This window comes from Ictidomys tridecemlineatus, unplaced genomic scaffold, assembly GCF_052094955.1.
Source record: "Ictidomys tridecemlineatus isolate mIctTri1 unplaced genomic scaffold, mIctTri1.hap1 Scaffold_474, whole genome shotgun sequence".
Lineage (NCBI taxonomy): Eukaryota > Metazoa > Chordata > Mammalia > Rodentia > Sciuridae > Ictidomys > Ictidomys tridecemlineatus.
The window spans coordinates 245,293-272,069 of NW_027523079.1; the positions used below are offsets into that span (position 1 = coordinate 245,293).

Genomic DNA, 26,777 nt, shown 5'->3' on the forward strand with positions numbered 1-26,777 from the left:
TGCACATACTTTTGTAAGGGGATATCAATTCCTTCCTACATAGGAGAAACCACATTGGAGCTGTAACACTCCTCTGTCCATCCACCCACCCATCCATCCCTATAGCAGATATTTATTGAATGCCAGTTATTCACGAAGCATGTGCTAGGTACTGAGCTCACTAAGATGGTGAACAAAACAGATATTGACACTACCGACAGGTCACCATTGGCCCAGCAACATAGTGGACACACCCTAAATGGATAAACGTATAATGAGAGAGGGGAGATGGAAGACAGGAGAGTCTCATGAGTAGAATAAAGGGAGGAGACATGACTGAGAAGAGGACTTCACTGGGGACCTCTAGAAGAAGGGACGTTTCCAAGGAGACCTGAAGGAAGCTGAGAGGATGATGGATGGAGGATAAAAGGAAAGAAATATGGGCACAAAAGCAGCAAGCCATTTCTCAAAGCCTTGAAATGAAGCCCAAATGAGGCTATAGACTGAAGAGCAAGGCCCAGTGAGGTGGCCAGGTCATATGGTGCTTGAAGGCCTTGCGAATAAGTTGGGTTGTCTCTTTCCCCATGGAATAGAAACCATTAATGGGCTTTCAGTAGGGGTGAGTGAGAGTGATGCTATTGAACTTTATTTCAATCATTTCTGCTGCGAGGAGAATGGATTACAGATTCATACCATTTATGGAATTTGAGGTCATACAGTTTTAAGGCCACTGCAATCATCTATGGTAGGAGATAAGATCAAGTGCAAGGCAGCCTTGTTTATCCCATCTGCAGAATGGGGAGAACCATGCCTGCTCTTAGGGTTACTTGTGAGGAGGGATCCAGGAAGACATACGGAGAGTTTAGAACACTGCCGTGCACACAGTGAGGAGGCAGACCCCTACCGACTCTTGTCAAACATCACTACAGCTGTGCTTCTGCAAGAGATTGACAGATAGGAGCTGACTCCGATTGCACTTAATGGCAAGAGAAGTGTCACTGCCCAGTTAAGCAATTTCCCCAAGTTTATAAGGCTCCTAAGTGGCCAAAATCGGCTTAGACACCAGCAATCTGGCTGCAGAGCTAAGCTCTCATCTGCACTTCTGACCTTCTAATACATACATGGACTAGTCCTACAGAGGCTTTTCTAATAAGATTTTCAAATCGAGTAGTGGATTAAAATATCTTTGCATTTCTATAAGAATATTCCACAACATCATTTTAATGTTTGAAGCATAATTTATTTAACTGTTTCATAAACTGAGATTGCTTCCGTGCTTTTTAATCTTATAAATAATGCTGTGAACATTTTTTTATCTTTTGTTTCACCAACACTGGTGACTTCCTTCAAGAATTAATTCTCAGGACAGGGGTTACTGGTCAATACACATGAATATTTCAATAATTTTTCCATATAAGGTTGAGTGATTCTCCAGAAATGTGGCACCAGTATATTTTCTTATAACTTTTTCTGCTTGTTCTTCTCTGGCCACCAACTAGCTGTGGAGAGCAATTGAGGTGACTCTCAGGACCACATCAGCAGTGCCTCTCCATGTCTACCATTCTCTTCTCTCTGTTGTGCCCATAAGAGTTTTTATTGTAAACGTACTTACATGTGGAAATCCCTATGAGTAGAGAGATGCTAGGGAGGGTAGGTGAAGACCTAAGGGAGAGGGGCAGCTTTGCCCACATATGCTTGGCACAAACATGATGCAGCCTGGTATCAAAGATGAAGCACCAGGCTTCAGTATCAGAAGTCCAGAATTTAAATTGTGATCAGATCTCTATCCGTAGGTAAGTTACTTTCTGAGTCTAGTTTTCTCATTGTAAATCATTATGCATCAATAATACAAGTAACAAATTGGGAAGACTATATCTTGTCCATACTTAAATGCATCTTTTCTCATTTTTTAATATCCCTGAATCGGGAATATGTCATGTAGCTGATGATTTTAAAGTTCTTTACAACTGTGCCTGGTTCCATGCTCTGGCAGTACTTTTTCCTTAGTGGCTGAAGTAGGCAGAATTCCAAACATGACCTTCCAATGATACTCCCCCTTCTATAATAGCCTACTATAGAGTGGCTGGAACCTATGCGTAGGATGAGTTGTCACTCTAGTGATGACCCCATGCTACATAGCAAGAGGGAGATTTCCAGATTAGTTTTCTCTGGCTGGTGGACAAAAGTCAGAAAGACTAATAGCAGAATAGAGATTTGAAGAGACCAGGGCATGTAATAGTCAGCTTCTCATCACTGTGACAAAAATACCCGACAAGAACAATGAAGAGAGAGAAAGTTTTATCTGTGCTCACAGTTTCAGAAGATTTCATTCATGGGTTACAGCTCCATTTCTTTTGGCCTGAGGTGAGACAAAACATCACAGCAGAAGAGCAGGGTGGAGCAAAACAGTCAAGCTCCTGGCAGCTGGAGAGCAGAGGAAGAAGAAGGGGCTGGCCCCAGTGGTTACTTCCTCCAATCAGGTCCCGCCTCCCAGCAGTCAGTCCATCCAGCTGTCAATCTATTAATCCATCAAGTAGATTAATCTAGAGATGAGGTCGGAGTTCTCGTGATCCACTCATTTTCCAGAGCCCCACCTCTGAAACTTGCTGCACTGAGGACCAAGCCTTCAATGCATGAAGTTTAGGAGGACGCTGCAGATCCAATCGTAGTAAGACCCTGGCTGTACATGGCTTTGAGAAATAGGGATCTGCTACTTCTGTGGGAATATAGCCAGGTGATGTGGGGCAGCTCAGTGACCTACCAGGTCCATATTGCTTCTCAGCTTTGACCCAGCACCCATGAAACACTGACTTCTGTCTTGGTGCTTCTGCCTTGGCTGCCCCATTGCCCCAACCTTGGCTCATGGCAGAGTTGAGGACAAAGAGAATCTTCTGGTGCATTGACCTTTTCCTTTGAGAAAAAGACCTTCTCTGGAATTCCTGCTGACCTCTCTATGTTTATAAGGCAATCTATAATGTGGATGACTACTTTTTAAAAATATATATCATTACCTTAATCAAAATCACGCTGTTGGTTACAAGTTCAGAGGGTGAGGGTGTTGGAGAAGTAACCAGCAGCACTTGCTGAGGCCCCCAGAGGGAGCAGGAGAGTGGCCACACCATTTGTTTCCCTTCCTTCTTATCTTTCACCTGTCTCTGAAGTATGTCCTTAAAATGGCTGATTCTAAACATGCAGGCTCGCATCTACCCTTTCTGGATCTGAATACTCAAAAGATTTTTCAGAATTCGTCATCTGTACTTGCTTTACTGGGAACATGAGAATTTCTGCCCCTCTTTAATGACAAAAATAATGGTCTAACTTCCTGTAACCATTTTCTTTCTCTCTGCACCCAAAGTTCTCAGAAATAATCAAATACAAATAGCTCTTCAAATTTTCTAGTACCTCCCTTGAAAGCCCTCAGACAACACTTCCAAAAAACCCAGAAATACCAGTTTCTCTCTCCCAGGTCAGAGAGTCACCCATTGAGGTAGAGTCCTTCGAAATTTTCATCAGGTTCTGGGAGTTATTCAAATGACGATAATGAATTTCTGAAGAGAGAAAGTTTCACTGATTTTTTTTCTGTTAAGTAAACAAAGAAGGTATTCCATCTGTCTATAAGAATTACTTCCAGTTACATTTTTTTCCTGTTAGAAGCAAAGAACATGCCAAAAGCATTAGTGGCAAACTTTCAGAAAATATGGCTTATACCTAATTTTGTAAATCAAGAGAAATTGTGGAGCATCTCCGAGTTGAAGTTGGATTCCTTTTTCTCTAATTTGCTTTGTGCACCTGTTAGGATATAGGTAACAGGAGTGCTACTGGAGCTGTGCTTGTTTTGTGCTCATTTGATATAAGAGAAAGAAGGTGGCATCAGGCAGGCTTGGTGATGAAGCTGGATTTCCAGCAAAGTGCTATGGAAGCCATCATGACACCTAAAACCCAAGACCCGAGCTTCCATGTGCCCAATAGAGGGGAAAATAATTGTAGAATTCCAACAGATGAAATGAGATGAATCAACACATGTGCCTATGTAAATACATGTGTGTGTGTGTGTGCACACGTGTCACTTGTACTTCATGGAATACATAAGAATGAAATAGTCTGGATTTCTAACTAAAGGTATTGCAAGCACAAATTCATAGTGTCCTCCAGCTGCAACAGAAATGACCAGCAGAATAAAAAATGAAACACAGTTTGCATTAGCCTTAGGAAGCAGGAAAGACAGTCATCTACGTATCAGAAATTTTGAGCAATCTGTACCTGAGATTTCACACACACACACACACACACACACACACACACACACACAGAATTTTAATATTTATTTTTTAGTTTTCAGCGGACACAACATCTTTGTTTGTATGTGGTGCTGAGGATCGAACCCAGGCCGAACACATGCCAGGCGAGCGCGCTACTGCTTGAGCCACATCCCCAGCCCTTGTATTGTTCTTAAAAGTTAAAACTTTTCTGGGTGTCTAAAAATATTTCTTAGACATGGGTGTTAAAAAGGGTTATTATATTGGTTAAAGAAAAAGTATTCAAAATCAGATTAATTTAGAGAGTTTGGTTCAGGGCCTTTCCACACTACCTCACCTAATCTACATCACATCCCTGTGGGGTAGGTGGCACGGGGTGGGGCGCATTTCACAAATGAACAGAAACTCAGAGAGATAAGAGGTTTGCTCAAGGTCACACAGTAAAGTTTAGGCCAAGCCGAGAGTTGAACCCACATCTATCCAAATCAAAATTCTCTGCTTCACTTTTTAAAGCCTCTTCTCTCCCATCCCATTTCCCAGGGCTGTTGGATAAGGCGAGACCCACGTGCATTTACCATGTATCAGGCATTGCATGTATCAGTCAAATCCTCACAACAATCTCATATGGTCATTACTAATGATATTCCCATTGTATTAAGGTACAGAGAGTTTAACTAACTTGCTTAAGGTCACAAGCTAAGAATGGAAGAGCTGGGAGTTAAAGAACCCCGGCAGTCTGGCTCTATAGCCTCCCCTTAAAAGGGTCAAGTTAACAGTGGAAAAAGTTCAAATTGCTTTAGGAATATAGAGTAGGATTAATTTTGGTTCTCACAGAATCCCTGAAAAGTTCCCCACTCCTGGCTTCTGACATATTCCAAGACAGGGCTCTGGTTTCAGATGTGCCCACATGGGGGACACTTGCCACTTGGATTCATCTGGGAGCTTCTTGAAGGTGGTGGGGTGCTACTGTCACTCCCCATGGGTCTCTAGCTATTGCTCACTGCCTTCTGAGGTGCTCTGGATCAAGGCTGGTCTTGAGGTACTGTTTTAGATATGGTCCCGTGCTAAAGTGATGGGATAGGGCACCAATTTGCCTACAGAATGAGCTGCAGGGTGCAGAGAGACCACTGAGGCAGTTTACGGCTCAGTAGTCAAGGGCCTGCCTTCAGAGTCAGGCCAGTTTTGCGTGGAAGGGCGTGACTTGCTTCTCCTTATAGCAATGTCAGTTTCCTCTTTGGTTCCCTGTTCCGTGGGATGTGCACCTGTCTACAGGTCTCCTACTTCACTTGCTGGCCTTGGGTTCAACCTGGGGCCAGAGTGGGCTTTCTCCACCTCAGGGCCTTTGCCCTGCTGTTCCCCCTGGTGGCACTGTTCTGTCCTCACTTGTGGCTGGCTCTTTCTCACCCTTGGTCTCAGCTGATGTCAGCTGCTTAGGGAGACCTTCCTTGTCTACTGTAGCCTGCTGCCAACACATCCTCCTGTTTTATTTTGCTCATATCTGTTATTAGTACCAGATAATTATTGATTGACTTGCGTTTATTCTCCTCCACATGAATATAAGTTCAAATAAGACAAGAGATTTAATCTGTTTTGTTCTCAGCACCAACAACTGCATCTGGCATCCAATAAATAAATAATGAATTGATTGAATGAATAAATAAACGAATGAATGAAAGCCGAGTCCCCCCAAGCATTACAATCCCAGTTCTTCTGCTGCAGTGGGCTATCAGACGGTCAGACTTTGCAGATGGCCCCTTGCCCCCCTTCTTGAGGAGCCCAAGCGCGAAGCCGGCTGGCTCTTGAGAGACGCTCCCTGCAAGCCTGGGCGGTGGCCCTGCGGGGAGAGGGGCTGTCGTCATTTAGTGACGCTCCCTAAAGCCGCTGTGCGGCCTCCGGGGCGACTGGGGTCGGGTGGCGAGCGGGCGGGTCTTTTGCAACGGTGCCCGGCGGCGCTGGCCCCGCCCCTCCGCCCCTGTGCAACCGCCCGCCCCGCCCCCATCGCTGCGCTTGCTCCGGGCCGCGCGGCCCCGCCCACTTCATGTGGCCTGTCCCGCAGCGGCTGTTGGCTGGGATCCGTGAGGCGGTGGCGGCGGCGGCCCGCGAGGCTCCGGAGACCGCGGCCGAGGCCCAGGCGGCGGTGCACGGGAGCAGCAGGAGCAGGCCCGGCCCTTGAGCGGCCGCCCGGCTGCAGCGTGTGCGCCCGCCGGGGGCTGCTGTGGCTGCCGCGCCGCTCGCCGCGCTCTTCTTCTTCTCGCTCTCCTCCTTGCCGCTCTACTCCATCTACATGGCGCCGGGCATAGGTAGGAGGGGGCCTCCCGGGACCGACCCCGACCCGGGCCCGGCGCGCCTGAGGCCGCCGCACCTTCCCGCCCGTTGCGCCCGGCCCCGGGGCCCCGCCCGCCGCGCCGCGGACCCCTTCCCCCCTCCCCCCCCCCCCGCCCCCGCCCCGGCCCCGGCGCGGTTCCCGGCATTCCGCGCACCGACCTGGCGCTGGCGGCAGCGCCCCGCCGCCCGCGCATCCTCCCCCGGCACCGGAGCCCCCTGCCCGCCCGAGCCGCGCTCCCGCGCCAGGTCTCCGGTTCCCTGGTCCCCGGGTCCCGCCGACCCCTGGCCTGCCCGCGCTGCCCACTCCCCCGCAGCGTCGTGCCGCCTCTGGCCCCCAAGTCCGAGCCATTTCATACAGAAAAGTAAAAACTGTAAAGGTCTCATAATACCAAGGTGCTGGTAAGCAACAGAAATTCTCATACCTTGTGGGTAGGAATGCATATATTTTCCTCTTAAAAGTCTTATGAATCTTTTATGAGATTTATTTCTATATATTTTTCTTATAAATGATATTTCAAAATTTTATATTATGTGTTGTTCTCTGTGAGAATGAAATTGATTTTTTGGTGATTGTTGTACTTATGTTTAGCAACTTACCTGAACTGCTATAATACAACTAATGACTTGTCTATAAATTCTTAGGATTTTCTTTATAGATAATTGTATCCCTAGTAGGTAATCCTAAGTTTGTTAGCTTTCTAATGCTTAGTCTTTTAAAAATTTTTATTTATCTTATTTTGCTGCTGGAACCTGTAGCACAATTTTGCTAGAAATAGAGATAGCAGGCATCTTTATGTTGTTATTTGTTGAAATTTTTAATCTGTCCTTTATCTGATTTAAAAAAACCAATTGTTGAGTGCTTTCCTGCATCATTTGAGATAAATACGTTTTGTTTTTCCCTAGAATTTTCAAATATCATGAATTACATGTTATTCTTTTTGTTGTAGTTTTCAATGCTGGGGATTGAAGGGCCTTGTACACGCTAGGCAATTGCTCTACCACTGAACTACATTCCCAGCACTTATGCTGATTTTTAAATATAATATATTTGCATACTGAGAATGAACTCAACTTTGATATGTTTTTATACATTATTAAATTTTCTTTAGAAAGGATATACATTTATGCTTCTCACTGGGTTCATAATTGAGATTGGCTTATGTTCTTCCTTTCTCATGCTGTCCCTGTCATATTTTATATGCATTTTTAGATTTAATTATAATATACAGTGTGCAAGTCATTACAGCTTCACAAAGTGATCACATTTGTGTAACAAGAAAGAAGCAGAACTTTTCTAGGACACCAAGGCCCCTTCATGTTCTCTTCTAATCAGCACTGTTTCCCTGACAGTAACCAAAATCCTAATTTCTAACACTTTAGTTTTACCTTTTACTTTAATATTATAAAAATGAAATCCTATATTTGAGGCCATTTTAAAAAATAAATGTTCCTTGTTTGAGGCCATTTTAAAGAATAAATGTTCCTTGAAAAGAATGTGTTTGTTAGATTCAGGATTCCTTATAGGTTCGTTGGATCAAATTTTTTTATTACATTGTTCTTACTAATGTCTAAAAATTATTTTTATCAATTATTATTTTATTAAATCTACTGTTTCATTTGCATATTATTACTTTCTTCTTGTAATTTTATATACAGATTTAGAATCACCATAGTTATTAACACACAGCTAATTTTGAACTTCTTGTCCTAGGTTCATGCTTTGAATATCCTCAGAGCCTTGTTTAGAGATACACCTCTAGGAGAAAATATCATTCCGTATGTTGCCGGTGGAGCTAAGGCTGCAATTCTGGGTTTTACCTCACCAGTCTGGGCAGTGAGTGCTTTTGCCATTTACTTTCATTGATTTAATTGTACCTCTGATTAAGTTTTAATAAACCTTTCACTGGATGATAAAAAAATATATATTGCATTTTATCAAGGAATTTCTCTAGGGAATAAATTCTTGGATCAGACTATATTTTGATTCTTGATGTTTTATGGCTTCATTTTATCTCTTTTGTTGGTTTATTAGACTTAAGTCTTTTATTTTAGTGCAGTAAGCTATAACTTTAACTTATCACAGTCTACCCTTGAGTGATATTTTGCTGTGCCACTTAAAGTATAAGAACTTAATATTTTGCTTCCCTTTTCTTCTTCCTATCTTGATGCTGCTATTGTTATACATTTTACTTTTTTGTGTGTTGTAAGCCTACCCTAGGTTGTTATTACTTTTGTTTAAAGTCAGTTATCTTTTTTTTTAAATTTGCCATTTTAACCATTTAACTTGGCATAAGTGTATACAATATTCATCACATTACACATTTTCAGAACCTTTTTGTCATCTCCAACAAAAGATCTATACTCATTAAGTTTTGACTTCCTGTATTTTCTTATCCCCGGTAACCTCTGTAATACCTTTGGATTCTATGAATTTACCTGACCTAATATCTCTTATAAGTGGAATCATAACAATATTTATTAATTTATATTTGGCTTATTTCGTTTAATATAATGTCTTTAAGTTTCAACCAAGTTGTAACGTGTCAGAATTTTATTCCTTTTTAAGTCTGCATAACATTTCATTGTATGTGTGTACTTTATTTTCTTTATCCACTCATCTGTTGATAGATTGTTTCCACATTTTACTTATTATGGTAATTCAGCAGTGAGCATTAGCATACAAGTTATCTGAGTCCCTGCTTTCAGTTAATTTGGGTGTATTATAGGGTAATTCTATGTTTAACTTTTTGAGGAACCATCAAACTCTTCCATAGAGACAGTATCATTTTATGTTCATATCAGCAATGCACAAGAGTTCCAATTTGTTTAAGTCTTCACTTAGGATTTTCATTTTTTAAAATGATAGTTCTTCCTGATGGGTGTGAAGTGGTATCCCTTTATGATTTTGCTTTGCATTTCCCTACTGATTAGTAATATTGATCTAGAAGCAGACCAACTCTTTCGTAGTATCTTAATGTATCTCTTTTTGGATGTTGTAGATTCTGTATATCATATGTTGAGTGAGTGGTACCAATATATTCTATCAAAAGTTGAAAAATCAAGCACAAAACATTAAATAGAAGTCTAAATATTGAATCACTTTTTTTTTCAATATAACACTGTCCAGAAACCATTTGACTTAGAACTCTGTAAAGACTGTGAGCAGTACCTAGTGTACTTCTTAGATTTAAGAAAGGAAACTTTCATGTGTCTTTTTTCATGATTCCTTGGAGAAACCCTTATTTTTTTTTCTCCTATGTCATTGTGTCTTCTAGAGTAAAGGACAATAACCTATGATTCATAGGCGCTTGACATGTGGCTTTACAAAAATGCTTGGCAAAGGGGAGGGGAGGAGCAAAGAACCTAGGTCTTAAACCCACAGAGTGGTGGGGTGTGGTGGCGCATGCCTGTGATCCCAGCAGCTTCAGAGATCTGAGGCAGGAGGATTATGAGTTCAAAGCCAGCCTCAGCAACAGTGAGGCATAAGCATCTCAGTGAGACCCTGTCTCTAAATAAAATGCAAAGTAGGGCTGGGGATGTGGCTCAAGTGGTTAAGTCCCCCTGAGTTCAATCCTTTGTAACTCCCCACCCACAACTCCCACAAACAAAACAAAATCCACAGAGTGGAGTATTTACTAGACAGGCAGGCGTTCCAATTAGTAGGCTGCACAAACCATTCCGTACCAATATGATAAGCCTCTAATTGAGATTCAGTCTGTTGCAGTGGCTGCCAAAGGCACAGACTCCCAGTGTGAGGAACACTCCTCAAGGTTGCCAACATTTGCCTAGACAATTGGGCATCTTCTTGTAAGAGATGCAGACTTTTGGAATTCTGTCTAGGAGCATTGCATAACTGCCCTTGAAGGCACAGCTTTTACCTTTTACATTTATAGGAAGTAGAACAATACCCGTATACCATCAATGTAATCAGAGATGTAGGAATGTGGCTTGATCATCAGGAAAATTAGAGATGGTAAAACTGATTGCCAACAATATTAATATTGTTTTCTTCAAGTCTAATCCAGATAATACAAGAAATATTTTCTGTGAAAGGGCTTTAGCAGTGTGAAATGTGGTGATTTTCCCAACTTTTTGCCAAAGCCAAAAGTGTCAGAAACAAATGATTCCTTTGTGGAAGTCCATTTGTGAGACCCAAAACAGTAATGCCTATGCCTGAAAAATTTTTTAAAATAAAGGAAAACATAAGAGAAACCTTTAAAATGAGTTACCTGTTAAGCCACCACAGAGTTATCATGATTCTGATGCATATTTTTTATCCTGTGAGTTTTATGCATGAATACTATCAATATCCATATATATATATCCACAAAAGCTTGTAATAATATAAATGCTTATGATAATTTTATTAACTGGAATCTTCCTTTTGAACACTGGTTGTATAGGAATATTTTGTTTCTATTTGCTGTTCTTGCTTTGTCAGACAAAGTAACATCATACCTGTGACAATCTATACTGTTGCCATAAATTTTTTTAACTTTATAACCACAGTTTCACAGACTCCAGGCATAGCATTGGCTGTGTTCAGTTCTGGTGATGATCTTCTTGCTTGTAGAGTCCTGAGCAAGCATGGGACTTCATGTGGGGTGGGAGGGAGCTCATGTTGCCATATGCTGATTGCTGTATTTCCTTTCTTATGAAAACCTAATGAAATTATATGTCAACATAATCACCGGCTATGAAGAAACTTTCATTTTACAGTAACAGTTTACTATAGCATTATTTGTTGAAGTCATTTTAAAGGGTGTTTTTCCCCTAGTGCTTGTGAAATATGGTTTGATTTACAGAAATTTGATTTGTGTGCATCCTCTCAGGAATATATTGTGCCTAAAGCTGGCGACATCTGTACTTTTGACTTAATTGTTTTTCCTGATAAGTTGGAGAGGCAAAAACCCAGGTAAAGTGAATTATTTGCAGTAAAGGGCCATTTTTCAGAGAGCATTCATGTATAGATTTAATGTGTTTTTACAGATTACTGGCTATTTGTATTGAGACCTTACAGGTCTTTCAATCTTTGCTACTTGGTTGGAATTTTTTAAATACAGAGAAAATGTACTATTGTAAACATTGTAGGCATTAGGCATACCTACAGTGTAGTAGATGACATATTAAGCACTGGAAATACTAATATAAATAATGTACCTGGCATCATTTATATTACATTGATTAATTTCAGTAAACTTTATTATACTTCATATTTTATATATAAATAAAATAAGGCTAAGAGACGTGAAATACCTTTGTCTAAGAATGTGCAACTATTATCTGTCTGACTTCAGAATCTGAAGTGTGGTAAAGCAGTTTTGTGTGTGATAGGATTGCAGAAAAGGTCATTTTAGCTGATTTGTAGGGCTTGGGCCCTGTGTCCTCAGAAAGCAACTGGAGGTAAGGTTTTATTGAGTGGTACAAACCCAGAGCAGCAAGAATGAAAGAAAACAATAAATAAGGCAAGAAAGGAGGAAAGATGCTACCAAGTAGGCCCTAACCTTGAAAGAAAACTGAGCTGGTTGTCTTGTCACATGGTACATCTTCTACTATGTGAAACTACCACCTCTTAGAAGAGTCCCATTGCTTGTTTCTTGTTGGTTAGAGTTTACCCCTTGGGGCATTAACCCAACTTGGACAAGTGTTGGCATAAACACTTGAAATGCAACTGTGATTCCTTCTGCTATTGAAAAGCCTATTGAAAAATCCTTCACAAGGGGGTTTTATAGCAGGGAATGATGAGTTTTTTATTAATCTAGATAAATGGGGACTTGATTCTAAGGTGGCAAGAAGGAAGGAGGAAGACCAATCAGGAAGCTATTATAATAGTTCTGCCAAAAGGTGATGATGGCCTAGAATAGAGAAATGTTAGTAAAGATGGTAAGAAATGATTATGTTTGACGTACATTTTGTAGATGAAGTTAGTTTAGTCAAAATTTAAGTTACATAAAATGACTTATAGATACATATGCATAGATCCTTAGAGTTTTCTGGGCAGTTGTTCTTTTAAAATAGCATCTGATTCTCTTTATTATGTTTAGTGACTGTTGGACACCTGATTGCTTTTCCCTAGGCAACTCTCAGCCTTTCCAATAGAGCTTGCCAAGCAACCCAACTAGGGGCCTCCTATGACTCATCCTGAGGTTATATTTTCATCTAGAACAGTTTTATCTTGCTTCTCTCAAGTCAGTTCTGATTCACAGCATGCAGGGGATATCAGAGGAATATACAAAAAAGACTTTCAGATCTTCCTGGCAGCACTGCCACGATTACTTTGTGTCTTGTTGGCACCAATGACTCTGCCCTCTGGCAGTTGTGAAGTTGCTATGAAGGTTCCAGGCTTAGGGCTGTGTAGTCTTGAAACCCAGCTGTGCTCCACTCATCATGCTATGTGCCTTGGAATGGAGCTTCATTTACTCAGAGGAAGAGGTACATTTTTTCTAATTCACTTATAGATGCTGTATGGATTAGTGGAAACCCTTTCTTTACTTTTGACCTCTCATGGGAGAAGTATCTTACAGCTTTGGAAGACAGTTACCAAGAACTCAAGTATTGCTGGTCTTCTCCTTAGAAGCCCAGAAAATATGGCATGGTTTTTCTGGATTATAGGTGTAGGATTTCTTCAAAGTCACATGGCTTAGAACTCAAATCTCATTTAATTTTTTTCAAAATCATTGGATCTAGTGTTCTAAAGAACATAATACAGGAAATTTTGACACATACTGTTAGATCTGCATTAAATACTATGCCTATACATAAGCTGGAGAGAAAACTGAATAATATTTTTCTCCAAAAAGGAAAATAGAAAATGCTTTTAACCTTATTCTTTGCAAAAATGTTGTTGTATTTTGAGTTATATTTCTTATGCTTATACTATTTCATGTATTGATAGCAGTGACAAGTTATATAATTATGCCAACCATTCAGTAGTTAGTGGAACTTTGAAAAATGTTTTTGGTTTTTAAAAACCAATCTTATTACTAAAGTGCTTTCTTTATGAAACTTTTTGCTGTCTAATTCACAGTGAGCTCTCAAATATATTTGATGAATAAATGTTTTATTGGGTCTATTATTGATATTTACTTTATATTTATTAAAATAAATCCTAATTTTTAAGAGAATAACATATTTTTCCAATATTTATTTTATATCTAAAGAATTCTAAAGCAGAACTACTAATCTGTCTAAGCCATATTAATTGGTGATAGAATAAAAACTTCACATTTATTTCCTATTTTTAATATTCTCAAAGATTTCTAGTTAAAACAAGAGTTTATGATTCTTACTTGATCCTCTCTCACGATTAGTTCACTTAGTTTCATTTCAGTTTTCAATAGTTTTGTCGTTATAACAAGTGGGTTTAGTGGCCAACAAAAAGCTGCCAAAAGCTTTCATTCCATGGAATTCCCTACTTTGGTGTTGTAGATTTTCTCATGTAAGTTTCTGGACAAAATAGAACATCCTATCTCATGACACTTAGAAAGATTTTCCTATTTTGAATCAAACTTGGTGGTAATGAGAATCCCAGAAATATATACTTGTTTTATGTTTTATCGATTCCACCTTTCTACTTCCACTTTCTCTCTACCCCAGTGTTTTCTCTCCCCCAACAGCTAGATGGAAGATGAGTGGCTGCTTTTAAATATTTAAAAGATAAGTCTGGATTAAGTAAGACTGTACTGAATTATGTTTATTTTTAAACTCATTTTATTCATTACATAAATTGAATACATTTTAGCAAAATTAATTTAGCTCATTAATTGTCCATTTTTATTCCATGTTTACCTTTAACTGATCTTTAGAGCTCTCAATTTTCTTAGCAATGACAAACTAAAGTAGCTAATACTCTAAAAATGATACTGTTCTCTGTTTCTTATCATATTAGGTATGAGCAATTAATTTGAATAAAATGCTAGTGATTTAAGTCTTTCTAAAAATCAAACATCACTTCAGTGCTTGGTTTAATGTACATTAATTAAAGTAGTCAATACTTATACTCTGGCATATGTGAACTTGTGCTTCTTTATTACTTTTCTGAACTGTTCATTTTAAGGAAGGTGACACTGTTTCAGTAGCAAGCCTTGATTTTTGACATCAATAAATTCTACATGTTTTAAAAGTTATTGCCACAGCTGAAATAATAGTGTTTCACTTCTTTTTTAATACTGAAGCTGGGTGTGGTCCCTTAAAATAGTTATGAATAAGGCCGGTTGGTATTTTGCCATAGTTCAGTACATTTATATATAAAAAGCTATTGCCTTTGCTTAACTTAAAGAAATGTTTAAGTGATAATAGTTTGTTAGTGGTCTCTTATTGTTCAGCTACAACATTTTTATCTTAAATGTTTGAAGTGTGAAATAAAATGGATTTTAAAGTCAAGAAGGAAAAAAAGCTAACTACTATTTTGAAGATTAGCTCATTGATACATCTCAATACAAGCAAAATTCTTTTATAAATCAGTTTTGAAAGAATATAGTAAGTCATAGCTAAATGGAATTGATGGAAGTGTGTGGTTTTATTGAATATCTTGTGTGTTGTATAGAAGGCATTGATGACTGGGACAAATTACTTAACCTGCCTGTACTTCAGTTTTCACACCTGTAAAATGACCACAGCTAATTCAGAGTTGGGGAGGATTTATTAAATTAATGTTTATTAATCATTTAGGAGAGCCTATAAGTGCTCATTAGTTATTAATAAGTGGTTAATAATTAATAGTATTTGTTATTAATAAATTATTTGATTATTATATTTATACTTAATTATTTACTAGTTTTGCTGGAGTTGAGTGGTATATTTGAACAATAATGATTGGGGATATTAGACTTTATGTAGAAAAGATTGCTTACTGCTGGTTTCTATACATAGCTATTTAAGAGGATGAATAAACTTGAGTATTTTGCAAACTATGTATAAACATAATTTTCAAATGTAATCTCTATTCAGATTAAAATTGCATATTTTCTAAGATTTTATATTGAAATTTTAAAAAGATTATGGAGATAATTAAATATTATTACTTGTGTGTCTGAGAGGCATATCTTGCTCAATAATAGGTTTTTCTGTGAGTTGCTATCCTAGCTGTTTGTTGAAGATTCAGTAATTGAAGAATGTCCACTAGCCTAAGCACCAGAGGCCAGGACAATACTGTTACTTCCCTTTACTCCTCTTTTACCTTTCAAAGAACATTAACCAAACACAAAATCACCAAATCCCCAATTTACTAAACTTTTTGTAAGTCATACAGAAAATACATTCAGAAAAACATGTCAGTTTTTTTCCAAAATATGTCATTTTGTAAGCATTGTAAATGTTTACATTGTAAATGTTACACAGTTCTTTGCTTTTATCATCTAGACTTATTCCTAAACACATTTCAGAAATATCTTTTTTGGAAGGACCTAGAAGTCTCAGTGGCATTGTTCAGCTGCCTGCCCTGATAATTTCTTTTATGATTCTCATGAATCTCCTCTTTTCATGTCCACCTTAGCTATTCATATTCTTATTCTGAATATTGTTTAGACAGTTTGAAATAACTTAAATGATTTTTCCTTCAGTTTTCCCCTTTCCTTTAAATTATGTATGCATTGCATACCTGTATCACAACAGTCAAGGGGTTTTTTGTTTGTTTTTTAGAAAGTATCACTGTGTTGCCCACACCGGCCTTAAACTCTTAGGCTCCTGCCTTAGCCTTCCCAGTAGGTGGTACACGTAACTATGCCCAGCTCACAACAGTGTTCTTAAGGGCATGTCAGTTAAAAAAAAAGAACAATAAAAACACACTTCTATGTAACTTATTGTTAAAGAAATCCTAGATTCCTCAGCAAGGAGTTTGTGAAAGGTCCATTTCAGAATGACTATGCCCTACTTCACTTTACTTTTCACACCCATCCCTCTGCTTTCAGTTCGGGATTTTAAGTAATTGAACTTTGACAATTTTCCAAACTCTTTGATTTGGAAATCCTCCCTAGTCTTTGGGACTGGATTCCTAAAATAGATCATGTTCTTTTCCTTTAGGACATAAAAGGAACTTATTTTGCTGAAGCTTATAGATTGAATGTCTCTCTTTTTAATATAGTGATTTGATATATGTTTTATCACACATAATAGAACATGAGCATATTAAAAGCAAGGACTGTGCCCTATCACATGTGTTTTATAGCTTATTTTATAAAACAGATTGACTGTAAAATTTGCACCATTCATCACAAATACTAATTTTGTTAATATTGCCTACGTTTTTATACAAGTCAGAATTGAGCTTAAATCAGAATTAAATTAGACCATTGTGCTATCTTTCAGATATCTTTTAGTAAATTTCAGGCTTTATGAGAAGATGGTTGGAAGGGAAGATGTCAAAACTCTCTTTTCATTGCCCTCCCCCTTTTTAATTTTCTGCTTTCTTTTTTAAAGTTAGTATTTTGTGGCTAGAGTTGTAGCTCAGTGGTAGAGTGCTTGCTTGCCCAGCATGTGTGAGGCACTGGGTTCAATCCTCAGCACCACATAAAAACAAATTAATAAAATAAAGGTATTATGTCCATCTACAGCTAAAAAAAAGCTATTTTTAAAAATAAATAGTCAATATTTTAACTTACAGATAACAAAGATAGTACATATAAATGGGGTAACATGTTTTGATACATGTATATATTGTGTTATATTTAAATCCAGTTAACATTTTCTACTTACGTATCATTTCTTATGTTTAAAAACTTACAAATTTTTTTCTTTTTTCTTTTGAAATGTAGGATGCATTTATTTATCCCCCCACTCACCCCTACTGTCTCCAACCACTGGTAACTACCATTATACTTTTAACTTCTATGAAATCAGCTTTTTTGTATTCCACATGAATAAGATTTTGTGGGTCTTGTCTCTGTGCCTGGCTTACTTCATTAATATAATGATCTTGTTCCATCGTGTTGTTGCAAAGGATAGGATTTCTTTATTTTTATGACTGAATAGTATTCCATTGTGTATATATAACACTTTTTTTTATCCACTTATCAGTTGATGGACTCTTAGGTTTCCATTTCTTGGCTAATAAGAATAGTGCTGCTATGAATATGGGAGTGCAGGTGTCTCTGCAGCTTACTGATTTCCTTTCCTTTGGCCATATATCCTGGAGTGGAATTGTTGGATCATATCACAGTTCAATTTTTAATCTTTTGAGGAACCTCCACACTGCTTTTCATAATGGCTATCTTTGTTGCCCTTTAAATCATATCTAGACCTATCACCAAACCAAACTTGATTTAGAATTGGTTGTGGCATATTAGTTTAGAAGAGAATATATACTCATCTCTCTCCCACTTCTCAGCCCTTTGTCTTCTGATTCTCTTCTCTAAAATCTGCAAGGTGCTAGAAAAGGAATAATAATTTATTTAAAGAAGTATAGATCTCTTTTGTAAATTTTTTAAATTGTAGATGGACACTATATCTTTGTTTCATTTATTTTTTTTTATGTGGTACTAAGGATGGAGCCCAGTGCCTCACACATGTGAAGCAAGTGTTCAACCACTGAGCTAAAATCCCAGTCCCTATAGATCTCTTATAAATAAAAATTCTTGATTTTAGTAACTGACAGTTAAAATTATCTTGGGATTTATAGCATTTTTTTTCCTACAGAAAACCATAGGCAAAATTGCAACATGCTTGGAATTGCAAAGCGCAGCTTTACAGGTAAATGGATTTTTTTAAATGAATTATTCTAAATTGTTCTGAAAAGATATTAGACATTCATGCCCAAAGTAATATTATCTCAGAAGGGTTTTATAACAATTGGAATTGATCAGCTGAACTCACACTTAAATGACTTAGTTCATACTTTGTAAACGGTAGAAATAAAAGATATGATTCTAATTTTTTCTGTTTCTATTAGCTTGAATATTCCAAAAATCAGTTTGGAACTTTTCATTTTCTACCTTTAAAACAAGAAATATATTTATTTTAAATATTTTATTCTTGCCATTTAAAAGACATAGGGTGCAGTGAAATCTTTGTAATGAAAAGATATAATATGCATATTTTAAATTTAGTCCACACAGTCCCAGGAAGAATTTAAACTGGAGGACCTCAAGAAGCTAGAACCAAGTAAGTTTTGTTTTATATTTTTTAGTGATATTCCTATAGGAAGAGAGTTTTATCTGTTGTGAATATTAAGATTGTTTAGCACAGAAAGTGATTGGATTTATTTCTCTTATTTTTTGGTGCTTTTAAAATTCCTACAATATTTGTATTTTTAATTACCATTTGGATTTAATCTTTATTATAGAATATATATGTTGTACTTCATCTAAATATCCAAATTAACCTTTAATTTGTCTTAATGGCTTTAATAAGATTATAATTATTTTGATAAACATTTTCAGTAGAGTCCAGTAGAGAATATAAGGTTACAGTCATTAATGCCCATTCACATTACATGTTATTGAAAACTACAGTCTGAATGTTGGGAAAGCATTACAAAGTGTTTTTTTTTGTTGTCTCCATTTTTTTCCCTTCTTCAAAATTTTAAAAAGTAAACAATTCCTTCAGTTATCTTGTTGGTTAGGATATTCCCAAATAAAGCCTTTCTGCTGTTTCAAATGATTGCTCTCTTAAAACTGTCTGCAGTATGGGCAAAGGCACAGTGTGAATAACTGAATGAATGTAAGTTAATGTAGCCTTTTTTAAAAACTTTTTAAGTTGTAGACAGATACAATACCTTTATTTTATTTATTTGTTTTTATGTGGTGTTGAGGATCGAATCCAGTACCTCACACATGCAAGGCAAATGCTCTACCAACTGAACTATAACCCAGCTCCTGTACTCTTTTTTTATTGAGATAAGATTGCACATCTCAGTGCATTTATGTGACTAGGGAATAGTAGATTTTATTTATCTAACTAAGTAAGATAAAATTTTAAGTAGGGAATCATAAAATCAAAGCATTTTCAAACAGAAAGGAGTCTCAGACTTGTGATCACATTCTCTATTGAGGAAAGAAATGAAATGATTTGTTTGTCCTGTTTCACTTCAATCTCCAGTAACTGAGCAGGGCCTAAATCTCAGAACATTTGTCAGTGTATCTCAGTTCACACTAGTGCAATCCTTTTAATGTAAACATGCTTTGAGTAAGAGGTAAAAAATTAATTTAAGAACTAAAGAGAGCCTTGCACAGTGGCGCATGCCTGTAATCACAGCCGCTCGGGAGGCTGAGGCAGAAGGATATCAAATTCAAAGCCAACCCTAGCAAAGCAAGGCACTAAGCAACTTAGTGAGACCCTGTCTCTAAATAAAATACCAAATAGGGCTGGGGATGTGGCTCAGTGGTCAAGTGCCCCTGAGTTTAATCCCAGTACCCCCTGCCAAAAAAGAACTAAATAGAATGTTCCAATAAATTCCACAAACTGCCAATATCTAATTCATTATAGCAATTCTAACAAAGACATATATTATTGAGATAGCTGAAATGTGATTGTATTGCAGATCCAGGGTAGAAAAGGATTCTCAGACTATACTGAAGGGGATCTGATTTTCTGTTGTTTGGGTTGGAAAAGAGAAGTTAACAACAACAACAGACAACAACAAAGGAATGCATAGTGGATTTGTTGTGATTCTGGTGGCTTTTCCACAGTTTTAGATGATCATATTTCATTTCTTCAGAACACCATCCTTCTGAATATGGCAAGAATTCTGTCATTTTAATAGTTTTGGTTTCTTTATGTAATCCAGATCATAAAGTTTTGTTTTCTTTGTGGTTCTGGGGATCAAACCCATGACCTCACAAATGCTAGGCAAGCGTTTTACCACTGAGCTACATCTCCAGCCCTAGATCATAAGAGTTGGAGATGTTATAAGAGACACAACTTATATTCAGAAATAGTTCTTATGCCTATATCCAATGTATATAAGGATACTAATCAATGTAATATTTCTCACAAATTTTGGGAGTTTTTTGTACCTAAAACTTTATTTCTCAAAAGCATTAATAAATACTTTGTATAAGATTGAGATATAATTTATATAAAGCACAATTCACCAATTTAACATATCATTCAATTTTTTTAGTAAATTGGAAGAGTTATGCAGACATCACCACAATCAATTTTAGGACATTTTCATCACCACAAGAAGAAACCCTATTCCCATGAGCAGTCATTCACTTCTTGCCATCCCCCTAAAATCCCTTCCAATTCCCAGCCCTAGGAAACCATTAGTTTGATTTCTGTCTATAAATTGTCCTATTGTAGACATTTTATTTAAATGGACTCATATGATATATGATCTTTTATGACTGGCTACATATAAGATTATTTTGAGAAAAATACATTGATGGCTTTAAATAAAAGATTGCAACAGTTGTTTATACGGTGGTTCTACTGAAAATTGTGTGTGTGTGTGTGTGTGTGTGTGTGTGTGTGTGTGTGTGTGTGTGTGGATGAGAGAGAGAGAGAGAGAGATGATGCAGGGGATTGAACCAAGGGCTTTGGGCATGTTAGACAAGTGCTTTACCATAAACTATGTCACCAGCCCTCAGTTTTTTATGATAAAAATTATTAGGATTTTGGCTTCTTATTCAGTCACTATTTCCTATTAGTTGTTTGTTTCCAAACAAAATTTAAGAATCTTATAGATACACAGAGTGGCCGTAAAGACTGTGGATGTTTATTTCATATATTTATTATCTCTTCTCTTCCTCTGAGCATGCTCAAGTACTTCTATTGCCTCACAAGATCTTTCATTAATTGCCCTTTTTTTTTTTTTTTTTTTTTTTTAGAATAGCATCTATATGCTGAGCACTCGAATCCTCTCAGTAACATTCTGCTAAGGACAACACCAACACTAGCTTGTAAATCCCAGCAATGAGTTTTAGGGTCACCTGGATTGGTTCTTTCACTATGCTGTTAGTAATACCTGTAGTGGTGCTGTACTACATCATTCCTAAGTACAGCTCTCCAGTTCAAATTCCTAAGAAATTATTGACCCATGTATTAGTTGAAGATCAGGTTAAAATCTATTACTTTTTTGGCTTTTTAAAAAAGATTTGGAATAGAAATGGAAAGAGTATTTTGGAGATTCACTTTATTATACTTTATATAATGTTTTTCATTTGTACTTTTCCCTTCTTGATAGTTATCTTTTTAGATGATTTTAATTTGCTGTTGCTTCTCAAAGAAACATAAGTGAGTATTCTGTATTTCAGTAGGGTAGACTCTGTAATTTGGAATTTGTCCAAGCAGGGCACTTGTTGTGAGTTAATTATTGAGTTGGAATTAAATATTTTCTACAAATTGGTATTTAGTAATATTTCAGATTAAGTATACTTATTCAAGCTTTCTTTTTAAAACGTTAAGCCTCTTCTAAGGAAAATAGTGAATTCTAACTTTTAATATGTTGAACTTAACTGGTTTCCTTTCTTTTAAAAAAAGTTTTTTTAAAATTTAATGCGTGTGTGTGTGTGGTGCTGGGGATCAAACCCAGGGCATTTCCCATATAAGGCAAATGCTCTACCACTGAGCTACATCACTAGCTCTTGGCTAGTTTATTAGGCTGATGTATTCTTTACTTGAACATTTGAAATCTTTTAAATTCTGTCTGAAAATACTAAAACTATGATTGTGAAAGTCTGAGCCATTTTTTTCTTATGTTAATTGCAGTAATGTACTGCTGCTTACTCAAGCATATCTCCCCACCACCACCCTGCAAAATTCACTTCTGTTAAGCCACCCTTCAAGGCTTCACAGAAATCCCACCTCTCCCTGAAAGCTTTCTCTGCTGTCTCTATAGAGGCATAATTAAACTCTGCCTCCTCTCCTGTATAGAATCATTTTAACTATCCATTGTCAGATTCTCACATGTGTTATTTTCACTTGTATTTGTTTTAGTCCTCAAAGAGATTATGAATGGACTCTTCCCCCACCCCAGAGCCTATTGAATGCTTTAAGTGTAGTATGAACTTGGCAAGATTGTGTTGAGTTAAATAGATTTGAATGTTTTGAAGGAATCTTTTCCTATAATTTAAAAAATAACCTTTCAAAATTAAGGCAGCTGCCCATTTTCCTACCACAAAAATGAAACACGTCAGTCACCAAAAGCAAAATGCATTTTGATATTTGCCTGTGTGTCATCTTTTGAAGGTTAGCTTCAGGAGGTTGGTAGGTCTGTGCTCCAAGAGAAAGGCTGGGAGTGCTGAATTTTCCATGGTGGAGTAGCATCAGATGCCTGCCATGTAGTGATCCAAAGTGTGTAGTAAGTCCTACCAAATCAGCCAATGAATCTCCAACCCATGACATGCTTCATATTTATGATAATGTCTTTTGTAAAATTCAAGCTCCTCTTGAGATCCTCCTAAGACATCATTGCTAGTATTGGTAGAAAGAAAACTCTATGTAAAGTTTAAGCTATTTTAAAAGAACAATAGAATCTGTTATTCCACAGTTGTTGAAATTGTAAACCTATAATACAGTTATAGAAAGTAAAACAGAATTTGTTTTAAAGCTATTTAAATTTGTTCTAAAGCTATTCACATAAATTAAATGTTTCATAGTACTTTAACTTGTAAAAATAATATAACAAAGCTATTATTCTAAAGCAAATACGTCCTCTTCAGAGCTTTGATACCAAAGAAATGAAAATACTATTTAATTATTCTGTTACAATACAAATGCAAGATAACCACTGAGCCATATCCCCATCCCTATTTTGTATTTTATTTAGAGACAGGGTCTCACTGAGTTGCTTATGCCTCACTTTTGCTGAGGCTGGCTTTGAATTATTAATCCTCCTAAGCCTCTGGGATTACAGGTGTGCACTACCACACTCAGCCAAGATATTCTTAATAACCAAGATATTTTTCAACTTTTTTGTTTGTTTGTTTTTGACGTACTGGGGATTGAACCCAGGGGTGCTCTACCACTGAGCTATATTTCCAGTCCTTTTTATTTTTATTTTTTAAAACATTTTTAGTTGTAGATGGACACAATACCTTTATTTTATTTATTCATTTCATGTAGTGCTAAAGATTGAACCCATTGTCACATGTGCAAGGCAAGCACTCTACCACTGAACTACAACCCCAGCCCTTTTATTGTTTTATTTTTATTTTGAGACAGGGTCTCCCTATGTTGCTTAGGCAGATGAACTTCTAGTCCTCCTGACTCAGGCTTTTGGTACCTGGGATTACAGACACATGCCACCATAACAGGATCAGCTTTTAAAAATTATTGTTATATACATTTTTAATGGTTGATTTTTTTGCTCATTTTATTAAACTCTTATTACAATATGATCATTTCTGTGTGTTTGTTTCTGATATGAGTGAGACATGATCTTTTTGTTACCTGCTCCCCATTCTTGGTATCTATTCCATTGTTGTGTAAGTGATCAATATTTATTAATATTACTTATTAATATTGAGTTGATTTAATAGTTTAGTAACAATGATCATGCAGAAGTATAGAAAAGATGTTCTTGTATTAAAAAATAAACAGTACTTCTTAGTGAGATAAGAAATATTAGGATTCTAGTCAACTAGATCAAAAAGGTCATGGAGAGAGTGAATGTCCATTTTAGATTTTCCCTTGCCATTTTGTATACATTTATTTAGGCTGTAATTCTCTCAATAGCCTGTAAAGGAAGTAGCATTCTCATTTTAGAACTGGGGAGATTAGGGTATTTATGTAAATGTTCAAGTTATTGTTGTAATTGTAGGGCTAGGTTTTGATTTAAACCTTCTACTTTGATCTCCTGCTGCTTCCCCTAAGTTCCCACAGTCCTTTCTGTGCCTTGAATAAGGCAAACTGTTTCCTACTTGGAACCTTTGTTGTTGCTCCAGCCTGTTCTTTAATACCTGGGAAGCCTTATGCTAGAGCCACTTATGGATGATTCCTCTCATCTCAGGTCTTGGCTCAAATGTCTTCTTACAGTTTAGTTTTGAAAGGCACCCTGTGTACCTTAGCTACTCTACCAAGTTCTCTCTGCTTTTACACAGCATCCTGTTTGTATCCTTCATACCACTAATCACATCTTACATTATCTTGTTTATTTGTTGGCATATTTATTGTCTACTTTTCCTTAGTAAGGTCTAAGGTCCAAATATGAGTTCTTGATTACTGTGTATCTTTAGCACCTAAAACAGTGATTGGAACATTGTGAGTACTCGGTATGCATTTGTTGAGAAGAAGAAAGAGATAAAGGATGAAGAAGAGCTAAAGGGAGAGAGAATAAGAGTGAGTAATGAGAATCTAGGTACAAGTTTCCAACTTCTTTCTCACTGGATGATTGACTCCTATTGGAATAAGTTATGTAATTATAACCTGTTCTTTTTGAATTTCCTTATTTAGGAACCCAATATGCCATACTCCTTTTAACTGAAATCTGCAAGACTCCAAAATTAAAGTCTGAGTAATTAGAGTAAAAACCATGGGTTGCCCAATTAATAATGCTAAATATTTACCTTGAAATAATTGCAGGTAGTCACTAGGAACCCATAAATTGGGAAATGAAACAATAAATTTCATAAAATACTTTTCCAGATACAGATAGAATTGTAGAACATCTGTCTGTAGGCTTACATGCCAGAAAGTAATCAACCAGGACACAAGAGGTGATAGCATTATGTTGTTTGATGACTTCCCTGCGGAGAAAGTCTGCTGTGTGTGTGTGTGTGTGTGTGTGTATGTGTGTGTACACACGTGTAAATATATATATATATACACACACAAACGCACACATATATATATATGCATGTATATATGTGTGCACACATATACAATAAATTTCATCATAAAAGGAATATTAGAATTATAACCTTGCTGCTACAAACCTTACCAGTGTGATAAGTATTGAGGGAAATCTATTTAGGATAAAGAATAAGATGTGATTATCTATTTCTCTTTAATTAGTCATCTTCAGTATCAATCTTTTAATTAAAATACTTCAGGAGAAGAGGTATTCTCTTTCACTGGTACCCCATATCACCTAGGACCTTGTACATTGGAGAACTATTTTATGGTTCATTTTCTATGAGGGCTCTGAGACTTTCCTTGGAGATCTTACAGTACTCTGAAAATACTGGTACCTGCAGTCCACTATGGACATTTTTATTTTGCTAAGACACTCAGTAGTAGTCAATTGCAGAGTCTTAAAATGATAGTGAAGCTCGGAATTTAAAATACATATATTAATGTGTGGCTTAATACACTATAAAATATGATTAAAAGTATCAATTTAAGATATAACATATAAGACTAACTAATATATGACTTACATAACATGTAAGACTAAGATATAAGACAAATGTTTGTCTATGTCTTTATTCTAGTCCTAAAAAATATTCTCACATATAATAAAGAATTTCCATTTGATGTTCAGCCTAGCCCATTAAGGTAAATAAATAAGCATCCATATTTTGTCTTCTGATTTTATTATCTATTTTATGCCTGTTTTTCAAATATTTCTGTATTTTTTTCCCTATCAAATTTGGTATTGGTGATATGACTGTTACCATTGATAGCAATGAGATGATTGACATTGACATTTATATCAACATCAACCTAATAATCAGCATCTTATCTGGGAAGTTAGTGGCTAGTTAGTTAGCTGGTGTATTAAGTGGAGTAGCTCACTATTTTTTCTGTCCTTTTTTATATAGGAGAATTTTAGCCCCTGGTGAGGAAGAGCATTTGGAATTTGAAGAAGATGAAGAAGAAGGTGGTGCTGGAGCAGGGTCTCCTAATTCTTTTCCTGCTAGAGTGCCTGGTGGGTACAAAAAAATGTACATTATATAATTCAAGGTCAGGTGTTTGGAACTTACTTTTGTACTTGTTAGTGGCGGGTAAAACATCTCCAGGTTTGCCAATCTTAAGCAAATTATCATGGCCATTCTGTTAGTGGTAACTATCGGTTTATTGTGAAAGTATCTTACTATTTGTGTCAGGGATCCTCAAAACATCCCATGTTTAGTGATTGGCTAGGAAGACCCACAGGACTCAGCATATAGCTGTACTCACAGTTGTATTCTGAGTCATTACAACAAGAAAACATAAGAACAAAATTAGCAAAGGGTAAAGGCACACAGGCAAATTCCAGACGAAACCAAACTTCTAAGAGTCCTCTCCCAGCAGAGTCAAATATGTACTTGATTCTCTCAACATTCTTTCACACCTGTGAAATGAAAAAATATTGTCTATTGGGGAAGCACTGTAGAGATTCAGTGCACAAGACACTTA

The 26,777-nt window shown here is 36.9% G+C and overlaps 1 long non-coding RNA gene across 4 annotated transcripts; it reads left to right on the forward strand.

Annotated features, from left to right (window-relative positions):
• Positions 1-6,144: 6,144 nt before the first annotated feature.
• Positions 6,145-26,246, forward strand: LOC144373740 (uncharacterized). 4 transcript variants are annotated; one of them, XR_013433304.1, is made up of 6 exons: positions 6,145-6,535; positions 8,272-8,394; positions 18,192-18,245; positions 18,602-18,656; positions 25,871-25,934; positions 26,201-26,246. It is a non-coding gene; the product is annotated as an uncharacterized LOC144373740 (long non-coding RNA). The 4 variants fall into 4 exon arrangements; XR_013433306.1 differs by lacking the exons at positions 25,871-25,934; positions 26,201-26,246 and adding an exon at positions 24,674-25,226 and having other exon boundaries at positions 6,148-6,535; XR_013433303.1 differs by lacking the exon at positions 25,871-25,934 and having other exon boundaries at positions 6,208-6,535.
• The last annotated feature ends 531 nt before the right edge of the window (positions 26,247-26,777 follow it).